Genomic DNA, 12,595 nt, shown 5'->3' with positions numbered 1-12,595 from the left:
CATGTATGATGAATATTATAGTAGAGGTACAAACTACAAACCTAGGTAGGACCAAAGGAAAAATTATGTAAGATAAGGGAAAATCTAATTCAACACATATTTAAGTGCCTAATATGTGCCAGGCACTATGCTAGGCCATAAAGACAAAGATTAATTAGACAGGACTCCTGCCTCAAGGAATCATTTTCTGTTTAACAAAGTGCCAAGATGTTTGAATTTAAAATTTCAAAGAAAATTATATCCTTTCCACCACGACCACCATCACCACCACCATTTTTCTTCCTTACAAAACACAGTGTTAGCCAGAAAGGCATCTCAAAGAACCTTCAGCTTGATTTTTATTATGTATAATAAACATATGCATATATGATGACATATTATATATATGTATATATAATTTTTTGAATTAAAAAACTTACTCCAAAATTTAGACTCATAATGAGAAAGAACAGCATTTTGACAGGAAAATGTTGGGCTCAGAAAACCCTTGTCTTAAGGGCATAGAAGCATGAAAGCCAGTGGGGTGTGAGGGAAACTTTGCTGCTCCCACTTTGCATGTAGGAGGAGGCTGAGAGTAACGGGGGAGGAGGGTAGAGATTTGGAATATCACGTCCAAAACCATGGGGCTTGGCCTTTACCCTCTGTAGAGAATGACCCTTCATCTCAGAGTAAGTGACCAGGTCTGCTGGCTCTGGAGTTGGACAAACCTGGGTCTGAAGTTCAGCTCCATCATATACCAAATCGCTTAGCCTCTTTCTAACTAATTCCTTATCTACAAAATGGAGACGAGTAGTTCCAACCATGCACACGATAAGCATCCAACAGTGTTGGTTATAAGCCACTCATATTCCTTCTCTCTAATTATCATAAATCTCTAAGAATCCTTCTGCTTTTCCTATTAACCTTGAAGAATTTATTACTTAAGCCCATTGATTTTCTTTGACCATATTTTTTACTTCTTTCTGTCAAGGCCAGCTTCTTGATTAGGTGGATGTAACACTCACCACTGTCATTTCTTCACCTTTTTCTTTAGTAGAATTACATAGAAACTCTTGGGCAGCGCCACTAGAACTACCTCCACCAAATTCTCAAAATCAGCCAATTATGCTACTTACGAAGAGTATTTTTAAACAGCCAACAAGTACAACTGATTATTTCTAGTAGAGATAAACTATTAACTAAAATGAAGCCTTTGAGAATTTATTTTATTAATGTTATTCTGGTCCTTTTTAACATAAATGATCAAAACTTGGTGTGTTGCACAGTATATGATATTTGTGGAAATACATAGTTTTGTGTTTCAAAAAAATTTCCCTATTCTCCCCTAAACTCCACCATGAATGCTAAACTACTTATCTGCAATCAGAGCAGTATTACAAAGAGGAAAGGTAAAATAAAATGCCAGTCTTTTAGTAAGTCCAGTAAAGCAACTTACAGCTGCTCAGCTTTGTTTATTCTCTGCTGTTTTCATTTCCAAAAGAACACGTAAGCTATCGTCAGAAACCCACTTAAATTTAGAAAAATCACAAAAATGTAACTTTTACTTAAAGCAACTGTGTTCATGGCATTTACTGTTCATAGTCATTGGATCTTAAAATTACAATAGTATATCACCTATTAAGAAAGCAGTTTTGGCAAAGAAATCAGAAAATATGCAGAAATGACTTTTTTTTAAAGACTGGCACCTGAGCTACCAACTGTTGCCAATCTTTTTTTTTTTTTCTGCTTTTTAACTCCCCAGATTCCCCCCAGTATACAGTTGTATATTTTAGTTGTGGGTCCTTCTAGTTGCAGCATGTGGGACGCTGCCTCAGCGTGGCCTGATGAGCGGTGCCATGTCTGCACCCAGGATCTGAACCAGCGAAACCCTGGGCCGCCGAAGCAGAGCGTGTGAACTTAACCACTTGGCCACAGGGCTGGCCCCCAGAAATGACTTTTGAAGGGCCAAAAGAAATGTGATGAAATCCATTAAAAAGTAGAAAGTTTATACCCCTTACTCAGAGAGAGGCTCTCCAGTCCTCATTCAGAGCCCATTAACTCTTATTTTGAAAACAACTCTAATGACTCTGCTCATCTGGTTTCCAAACCCTCAGAAGATAAGACGTTATAAATTAAAACAAACGAATGAAGAGATTGTAAAGAAGCAAACTGACAACAGCACGAGTGACAGCTGACAGTGAAAGAGATGGAAAAGAGCAATCTAGGTGTACAAAACGTGGGGATAAATGTCTTTTCCACAGGAGTATTTACAGTTTTGTCCTGCCAAGTGTCTCTTCCCCTCCTTTTTTGGCAACAGCACACTAATTTTCTCTTGTGGAATCCACAGCTCCCCTAGTCTCCATCCATGGTTCATGTGAGGCTCACGTCATCCTCACCTCCCCAACCCCCTACTGCACCAATGTTCCAGAGAGGGGGACAGGCCTAGACAATGAGGAGCTCCTTCCCTGGTCACACTGACTGTTCTAGGCATGAGCAAGTGACTCATACCTGGCTAATGAGAGTCAGCTTTATGGTGTTTCCTGGAATCACTGGGAAAGAGCTTGCTTTCTTTTAGAGTTGCTAAGCCCAGACTTGCTGTTGACAATCTTTGTGACATATAAGAAAAGCCTTCCAAAGAATGATCATAGAGCAAAGCAGATTCTGAATATGCAAAGAGAGAGAGAGAGAGAGAGCTCCAGATTAATACTCATATTGTTGGTACACCTAGAAGCAGCTCCTTTCAGTTAGGTGAGCCAATTAATTCCTCACCAGTTCGAGCTGGGTTCCTGTCACTTGCCACCAAATGCATCCTTCATAAGAACCTTCATACCTGAACTGCCCTGAAAGATCCCCAGTATTATAAGAGATGTTTAGAAAGGTGATTCTACATCTCCAAGAAAAAGAAAAGAAAAGAAAAGAAAATGATGTGGAGATATTTTCTGTTATTAAAGGCATTAAAATATATAATACAATTTAGAGATTTTCTTTAAAGAGAATGTTAAAATAAGCAAAAATCTGGTATTCAATAAAATAGGTGTCAGTTATCCAAAAAATAAATTTAAGTGAAATGCTCTTTCTTTAAACAATGTTGGTTAAATAAAATACTCTAGTTAATGGACCTTAATTATTTTTTCATTGTGTTCACGGAAGACTTTTGAAGTCCTCAGTCCCAGGGAAGTTTTAAGAGCTGTTAAGCATCTGAGATGCTGAGTATCTGGGATGGAAAAATGAAAAAGTGGGGAAATTCAGAGAAACTAGGTGGTTTCCAAGAAATTAAGAATCACAGGGTAATGGAATAAAAAAAGTTGGAAAGGTCTTTAGAAATATCCTAGTCTAATCTCTTTAACATTCAAATGAGAAAACTACTGCCTAGAGAAGCTAAGTAACTTTTTCAACTAATAGCCAATGTCAGCCAAGCCTCACAGTAAAACCGTGTAAAAACTTGTGAAATGAGTTGGTTCTTTAATCTGTATCATTGACTTCATGCATCGCTACCAAATCACTATATTATATTTTTACATTTTTGCTATAATATTTTATTTAAAATCCCACTCATATATACTCATAGTTAATTCTAAGTTTGAAAACACATTCCACAAGAAGTTTGAAAACATCTTCTACAAGCAAATACAAATATTTTTATTTTCTACCTTGTATTATGTTCAGCTTTACTCTTTCCCATTGTTAGAAATGTTAATAGAGTTTATTATGAATAAAAAATTGTACTAACCTAAATGGTTGTACAACATTGGTGACAAAATGAATGGAACAAGAACTTTTGTCCTATTCTCATGACAAATATTATTTACATATTCTCAATTAATAGTTAACTGGCTGACACCTTGCCACTTAACCATGTCTTAAGATTCTAAGAATTAAGGAGGTTTTCTTTTAAAAAAATCCAGTTAAGCTGAGAGGCTTTGAGAGATTTTTGTTTATCAGAAAATTACACTGAGAACTCGGAAGATATTTTAGATAAAAGCGCCTATACACAGAAACAAGTTTTTTTCTGCTTCTCCATCAAGGTAGTGCCTTATTCAGACTGATATCACAACCTGTACACTATATTAGGAAAAAAAACCTATCCTGCGTCAAATGGTGAAATTTTATAGATTTCATAAATTCAGTAAATAACATGAATTTAATCAAATTCTGTGACTCAAATACAGATTTCAATAGAAGAAGGAGGTTTGACCTGAGCCCAGGGACGTGGCTGCTAAGACCATCTGCCTGTCCACTTGCATGTAGGTCAGTAGGTCAGGTGTCACCTGCATACACACGCCAACGGCTGCTGACTCTCTAGCATTCTTAATATACAGAATTTCCTACAGGACTGACCCAAACACTTAGAAACAATCTTGGCTCAATTTGAGCTTTGCTTTCCAGTATTATGGATATATGCCACCAAAATCATAGAGCTGTGGACCTGAACAGTTTCCTTAGTCTTTCCTCCAAACCTGAGAGAAAACTGCACATCAAGAAGATGAGCAGTTCTGTATATGAGTATGGATGTAAATAGAGAAAAAAGGTCTGTTAATAGTAGTTGCCTTTGGGGTGGAAAATGGAATTGAAGAGGTTGAAATTTCATTTTCATTCTCTATATTTCTGTACTGTTAGGATTTTTACAAGAAGACTTTCTTACGCAATTTAAAATACATTGAAAAAATTTATGCAATTCTTAAAGCTTTAGAGAAAAGGAATACAGCTTTCCTTGGTAACACTATTTTTCAGAGATAGAATCTCGTCATTTGACTTTAGGTAACTTAATCCCACCCGCTACAATTTAAGGTCATTTTTGTTTTTGTGGTTAAGAAAATGGAGAACTGCCTAGAATCTTCTACAGCAGTTTTCAAATATTTCTTAAGCCAAAAATCTTTCACCAAATGAAACCTTTTCCTGAAACCCAACAAATGGGACAGAGAAAAGGTGGAGCTGAAGGAGCCTATCACTTGCCCTGCTCCTTCTGGCAAGTGAAGCACAATTAAAACCCTTTTGTAAACACGCTTTCACATAGAGGAGATGTTTGTTAAATCAGCCTTCTCTTTTTCGGGTTATCTTATTAATCTAAATGTTTAAAGGTGCTTTCTGCGGGCTGGCCTGGTGGCACAGTGGTTAAGTTCACACGTTCCACTTCGGTGGCCTAAAGTTCCCCAGTTCGGATCCCAGGTGCGGACCGACATGCCACTTGTCAAGCCATGCTGTGGCAGGCGTCCCACATATAAAGTAGAGGAAGATGGGCATGGATGTTAGCTCAGGGCCAGCCTTCCTCAGCAAAAAGAGGAGGACTGGAGGCAGATGTTAGCTCAGGGCTGATCTTCCTTAAAAAAAAAAAAGTGCTTTCAGTAATATTTCAGAGGAAATAAAAGAACTATGATTTGCAAATGTCCAAAGGCTTACTGCTATCGACTGAATTACTGCTAAAAGATCATTACATGGATAAAGGCTGATTATTCCTGTTGTTTGTTGTCTGTGATATGGACTGTCCAACATTTACTGGGATGTTCTTATTGAGAATTTACATATATTGTTGGAGTACAATATGTGCTGTATTCGTACATTTGAAGGAGCATCTCCAGGACTGTTCATGAAGCCTTCTATAATGATTACAATGATAAACATCACCTACCTTCGGGGTTTATCCATTCACGTGTTGAAAGGGGGGGTTCTCAGTCTCACGCAGTACTTCTATATAGAACATACAGAAACCTTCCAGTTCCTGGGTCCTGCTAACCAACTCTGATCTAAGGCTCATTTTTCCAAAAGGAGCACTGCCCAGCCGTGACGAATTCAGATCAAGTGAAGAGTAGGGCTTAAAATGTCCTTGATAAATAAGTACTGAAACGACTGAGAATGTTTTCCTGAACAAGAACGACCTCATCTGAAAGTGTTAGCGTGCCAACCACATGGGACCAAGTTATCAGAGAAAAACAACTGCTCTGCTGTTTGGTTAACTGATACAGACACGTAAAGTAAAACACTGTATAATGAGATATGAATGAAAGGAAATTATCCCTAGGTAAGAAAGGACCCAGTACTTGCTTTTCTCCTTTGTAATCTCTCTCCTCACCTAGGAAAAAAGCATTTAATTGAAAGTTTAAAATATTATTTCTAGGCCTACTACAATCAGAATCTCCAGAGACTGAACCCCCCAAGTGTGGCAGACAGGACTTACTAACTACCTAAAACCACTGCTCAGGCATGCCGGTGGGGCCCTCCTCCACCCCAAGGGGTAAATCACAACTGGGCTAAATCAATCTCTCTAACACCATTCCTCTCTGCCGGCTGGTGGTTCAGAGCTGAGCGTAATTCACTCTGTCCAATGAAGTTTGTGAGCAAGGCTATTGGAGGCCACTGGGTAAGACTCCTAATAAAAAGACAGGGAAGCAAGAGAACCCTCTCCTCTTTGTGCCTTTAAATTGTGTGTGTGTGTGTGTGTGTGTGGAAATGGAGCTGTGGAGGGGCACTATGTTTCTTGGAACTCTAGCAGCCATCATTCACCCATGAAGAAAAAGGCAAGATTGGCTCATAGAAAGTGACCTAGAGCCTGATATCACTGGGGACTGAACAAACCCTGGACGCGCTTACCTTCAGACATCTTGTTGTGTGGGAAAAATTAAACCTGTATTTTTGAAAGTAATTTTGGCCAAATATCCTGTTACTTGCAGCCAAAAGCACCCTAACCAATCCAACAGGTGATTCTGACGCAGAGCCAGCTCTGAGAAGTTCTGATGAGGAGCAGTGATGAGGGACCTTTGGCTCACACATATCTATCTCCCTAGCTTCTTGACATGGTGCAAAATCTTCAGAGGACACACAACCAGAACACTGCCTTTGTATTGATATATCTCAACAAATAAACCGAAAATAACAATTTTAGTAGCTAAAGACCAATACCAAGGTTTTTAGGACCACCCTTTTAGTCAATAGAGATCATATACATTGTAAAGTTGTATATTTTCCCTCCCCATCCCTGAAGTTCATTTGTAATATTTGAATATCGAATTAAAAAAAATTGGGCTTATAAACATGTGATTGTTTTCTAAATTTCTACCCATGAAACAAACAAAACAGTAACACAACACCACTACCATCCCTGCCTGCACTTCCTTTTTGCTCTCTCTACTTGGTAAAATTCTATCAGTCATTCAACATTTAACTTACAAGTCACCTTGTCAATTAGTATTTCCTAACTCCACATAGACTAGCTCTGTCCCTCTTTCTTCTCTCTGAGGACTCACTCACTTATTTGACAAACATCTATTAAGCTCTTGCTATGTTCTAGTCCTTGTGCTGGGGATTCAAAAGTAAACAGTCTGACATAGTTCCTCTACTCAGAGGTTAAAACCTAATCAGAGAATGACAGATCATTCCTTAAGCAACCATAATAGAATGTAGTAAGTTTCAATTTGGGGCACATAAGACAGCAACCCCATCACTTCAAAATCAGTGACGTTCATCAGACTTTCACTGGATAAGATACCAAGATGACTGAGATGCAGTCTCTATTCTTTAAGGGAGGCACAGAGACTGATATGTGTTCATCAAACCAGTTTCCCCTGCTGCCTGCGCACACAGGTATTTGACATTTCCTAGCCTCTCTTGCAAGTCAGTGTGGCATGTTACTGAGCTCTGGCCACAGGACGTGGGCATGAACAATGTCTGCTACTTCTACTCTTCACTTGTAAGAAACCTCTCATGCAGTCTTCCACATACCCTCTCTTTTCCTGTCCATTGCCTGGAAACTAAGGACTCGACGGTCTTAGGGGATGGCACAGCCATAATATAAAAAGAGTGTGGGTTCCTGAATCACTGAGTAGAAGGCCACTAGCTGAACACCTGATTGAACTTTCCATGAGGGAGAAATAAGCTGCCTCTGTGTTGTTACTGAGATCTTGAGTTTATCTGTTATAGCAGCTAGTGTTACCTCAAGGTAATTTAATTGTGATGTGAGAAGTACAGTCACATAGTTAAACGGAGAAAGGAGGTATTGCCTACTTGGCTGGGGTCAAGCCTTGAAAGAGGACCCACTCTTGTGAAGAAAATAAAGACCAGTACAGGCAGAGAAACCACAGGATTAAAGGATGAGAGGTGAAAGAGAATGTGTCTGTAGGGAACTCTGTGTATATCTGCATCAACTACACCATAAACGGCAAGATGCGGAGTGGTTAGAGGACAATGGGATTAATCCTTACTGTAAATCCTGTGTCACTGCCTCCTAGTTGGGCCATTTGGGGCAAGTTACTTAACCAGTACAGATAAGTTTCTTCATCAGTAAAATGGTGAAAATGCCTATGTCACAGAAAATCTTAAAAAAGTACTAAGTACATCATGCAGTCCCAAAATAGTCCCCTCAATGCTTTCTCCTCCTTTTATAGGATTTTCCCTGAGAAGAAAGCATACATGTGCTGAAGGGACACTGGTAAATTCAAACCTTTCAGTCCTTCATGTAAAGCACAGAAAAATAAAGGAATGGATTTCGAAAAAGGCAAAGAGCTTTTATGATATCAACAAGATATCTTTAATAACTTTAGAAAGCTGTTAAAAACTCTTTAGAACTTATCATAATTGTGCTTTCTTTAACATGCAGGATACATGACTCTAAAAACACTGAGAACACCACCGCCTCACACAAGTGTATATACAGGCAGCTCCATTCCCCACATACTGTGTTCCTAGGCTTTGTGTGCAAAAGATGTAAATCCTTTCCCCTAGAGGAAACATCTGTTCTATCATTGGGGTCTGTGAGCAGCCTATCAATTATCAATAGGACTAGGAAACAGTTGGGCATGAACCAGATACTCAACAATTTCTTGTTACAGAATACATTCTGTAAATGTTTTAAATGAAGAAGGCGTTTACATTATATTTGTACAGCAAGAGATGTCAGAGATAATCTAGTCTATGCGTAACAAACTCAAATACCTTCAGGGATAAACTCAATGTGGGGTCTGCAGCACCCGGTGAGGGCACAGCCCAGCTGAAGGCATCAGATCACTGCAGACCCCTGGGCCTCATCTCATGTCTTCACTTCCCATCAAAAGAAACTGAAGAGATTAGGTTTAGATGACTCTTGGAGGCTACAGAGCAAACATATTAATGAGTCAGCGCAGAAAATAGAAACCACTCCAGGTATTTTAAGCAGAAAGAGATTCTACAGGGAATTGAGTGAACTGTTGAAAGGGCTAGAGAGCAGGGTCTACGCTGGGCCTCCAGGAAGGACTTCTAGAACACTAGTAACTGAACCACTGGGGAATGTACTATTTTTGCCTCAATCAGGAGACCCCACAGGGACTACAGCGTTCAAGAACAACACTGTAGCTGAGACCCAGAGAGGCTGGGATCTGGAAGCTGCCTGGACAGAGAACACAGAAGATGTTTCCCACCTCCCTCAACCACCTCCGGACAGCCAGAGAGCTGGTGCTTCAACACGACAACGCTGACCTGGCTGTCCCTGCTGCTGTAAGGCCCTCCCAACACCCACAGTTCTGGAGACTGGACACTCGCATCTCCTGCACCGTCCTTGTCAACAGAAATTCGCCAAAAATAGCAGGGAGATGCCTCTGCCTCATCCCTGCCTTCGAAATCTCAGGCAAGTCATCTACTTGCCAGACGCTAATTTTACATCCAGAACTCTACCTGCGAGGGAGTCTAGGAAATACTTTAGCTTTCCAGTTTCGCCTGTACAAAGAGGCATACAAGAAGCAAGCAGGAATGGATGTGAGGGCCAAACTTCCACATCCAGGATAGCAACTTTTGGTGTAGGCCCCAGGGCTCAGACCTACATCATCGACCTTTTCCCACTTATTCTACAATGCCTTCTAGGGAAATCCTAAAAAAAGGAAAAAATTAAAAAATAAAAATACAGGCAAAATATGCTGGAAAATATATTATGCGATTCAGTCACTTTGCTCACATCATTAGCATACCATGAATCCACTACCTAATTTTTTGTTAGGTATATTCTGATCCATTGGATTTTGAGTTACTGAATGGCAGAAACTTTATTTAATTCATATTTGTATCTCCTGTCCCCATGCCTGCGTGGCCCAGAGAAGACACACGGGTACTTGCTGAATTGAAACGTTACATTCTTGACTTGGAGAGAAACAGTAAACTAGAATTTCACGAGAGCACTTTGTAGCAGCAATAACTTCAGGCGGAGGCCCCATTAGAGAGATGGAGTGGGGTTGAAAAGGGCTTTTAGTCTTTCAGTGGAAACAGAGGTTGACTTGTCTCAGTAGGGTATCTGCCTCTCTCTATCCACTCATGTTATCCATTTCTTGACCGGAGGCTAAAGGAAATGTGGCTTCCTGCTGTTAATCTTCTAGGGCAACAAGTACACCAGCTTCTAGGGTGAGATAACAGGCTGCTGCCTGGGAAGTACAGTCACTTGACATGTTGATAGTTCTGAGAAATGCGTTCTCGGGCAATTTTGTTGTGCAAGCATCAGAGTGTACTGAAGCGGAACAAAATGTGTGACCCCAAAATGTGTTCTTTCAACATGAACATTATTTTAGGATTATTTGTAAGAAAAAAAAGACTCAGAGGTTTTTCTTGTTACCTTCACTTTAAGCGCCTAAAAGTGATACAAAAACCTGTCTCAGGAAGCGAGCTATGTCACCTTGGTGTGACAAGAACGAGGCAGTAGAGCGGGAGGAGCCTAGAAAAGCCTGTTTGCTGGGCTCCCCTCTGTCTTCTGTTTCTGCGTGGCCAAACACTTGTTTTCCAAATGTTTGCTCCTTTTCTCCTACCTGTGAACTGCCTTCCTACCCTCTGAAGCCCCTGGCTCTCCCCACCCCCAACATCTTTTGTCTTCAGCTGAGGATGGCATTTAAGGCGAGGGCCTCGGCCATTTTGGCAAGTTACTTGTTTTCCTGGGTTTCTCTCGTGTACACACGCTATTAGGCTTTCCTTCTCCCGTTAGAGTCTCTCGTGGCGATCTGATCATAGAGCGGCCAGAAGAGCCGGAAGGCAGAGGAGCATCTCTCCGCGCCCCGCAGCGCGCACGCAGCCCCGGCGGCAGAGCCCGCACCGCCGGCTGCAGGGCCGCTGACGCCCCCGCGGGAGGCCCGGGCAGCACGGCCGCCCCCAACTCGACAGTGGTGCCGGCTCCAGCGGCGGCGTCTGGGCGCAGCGGCACCTCGGCCCACAGGAGCCACACCCTCCGGTTGTTTTAAGAACTAAAATAAACGAGAGAAACCCACGGCAGCAACAACTAACAAGTGAGCGCGCACACAGCCACGCACCCCAGGGCCGCGCCCGCCTCCGCGCCCCCGGCCCGCAAGCCCTGAGGCCCCGCCGGTTCCGCTTACCCTGGCGTCTCGGGGGCCCAGCTCGCGGCCCGCGGGGGGCCCGGCTGCGCCGCGGCTCAGGGACGGGCGGGCCCGCGGGGGACCCGGCTGCGCCGCGGCCCAGGGACGGCCGGGCGGGCGCCCGCACGCATCGCCCCAGGCGGCGCCCCGCCCTCTCGGCGCGGGAGACCCGGGCGGGCCCGCGGCCTCCACGGGTCCGGGGCTCGGCGGCGCGGCGCTGGCGGCCTTAGGCGCTGTGCGGGCGGGGAGCCGGCGGGAAGGGTCGGGCGAGGCCGCGCGGGGAGGGCGGGCCGGCAGCCCGCGGCGGGGAGCCCGGTTCCCGGGCCGGGCCGTCGCGCGCTCCGGGCGCACCGCGGCGCGTCTTCTCCGAGGCGCCGCGAGAACAGGACCCTTGCAGCGAGCGGCGTGGCGGGCGGCTCGTCCCCTCGGCCGCGTGTTGGCTCGAGCCTCCCGCTGGCCCGCGTGGATGCTGCGGTGCCGGCGGCAGCCCGCGTCCCTCCCCTCCCCTCCCCTCCCTTCTGCTTCGGGTCTGCCTTCCCTGATCGACCCCGCCACCCGAGTGTGAGCCTGGGCGCGCGCCCCTTCCGGGGCATTTCCATGTCCTTCAGAAATAAAGAATTTCTTACCTGTTTTTTACTCCTTTAAGCAACTGCCAGTTTTAATCACCGCTGTTCAGGCGAGACAGACAGTGTCCAGGACCGTCCCCAGCAGACAGGAGCCGCTCCTCCTCGTCTCTCAGGTGCTCCTTTGTGGACAGGATGGAGGAACCCAAGTCCCGTCCCATGACCTGGCTCAGGCCGTCTACAATGGTTATTTTCCTACACTGACTCTTCCTCCCTAAAGCTTGAAAGGCTTCTGGTGACATCCAGCTTCCTCTTACCACAGGAGTGAAATGTATTTTTCCTTTTCTTTCAGTCATATGCTCCTCATTGATCCATCAACCTGATTAATTAACCTTACTTTAGAGAACATGAACTTTTGGGCTCCAGTTTACTTTTATTGTTGACACTGTTTTATAGTTCACAGTTAGCTCTGAGAGAACTGACCCTGAGGGTCATGTGTTAATGTTAGAATCCACTGCAATTATTATAACAAAATGTTATCCTTTCATTGTCCATTAAAAATTTCCTTGTTAATATTAATTAACATTCTAAGAGAAAAGACTGCTCATTTATTATCTATATGTGCATCATACCATTTGGTCTTTTGAGGTAGCTACAAATAAAAAACAAACACAAAACGCTAAAACTAAAAGAACAAGAAAAAACTTCCTAGTACTCTCTCATACATGAATTTACTTGAAC

The sequence above is a fragment of the Equus asinus genome, unplaced genomic scaffold (genome assembly GCF_041296235.1).
Source record: "Equus asinus isolate D_3611 breed Donkey unplaced genomic scaffold, EquAss-T2T_v2 contig_176, whole genome shotgun sequence".
In the NCBI taxonomy this organism is placed as follows: Eukaryota; Metazoa; Chordata; class Mammalia; order Perissodactyla; family Equidae; genus Equus; species Equus asinus.
This window is presented reverse-complemented; position numbering follows the sequence as displayed.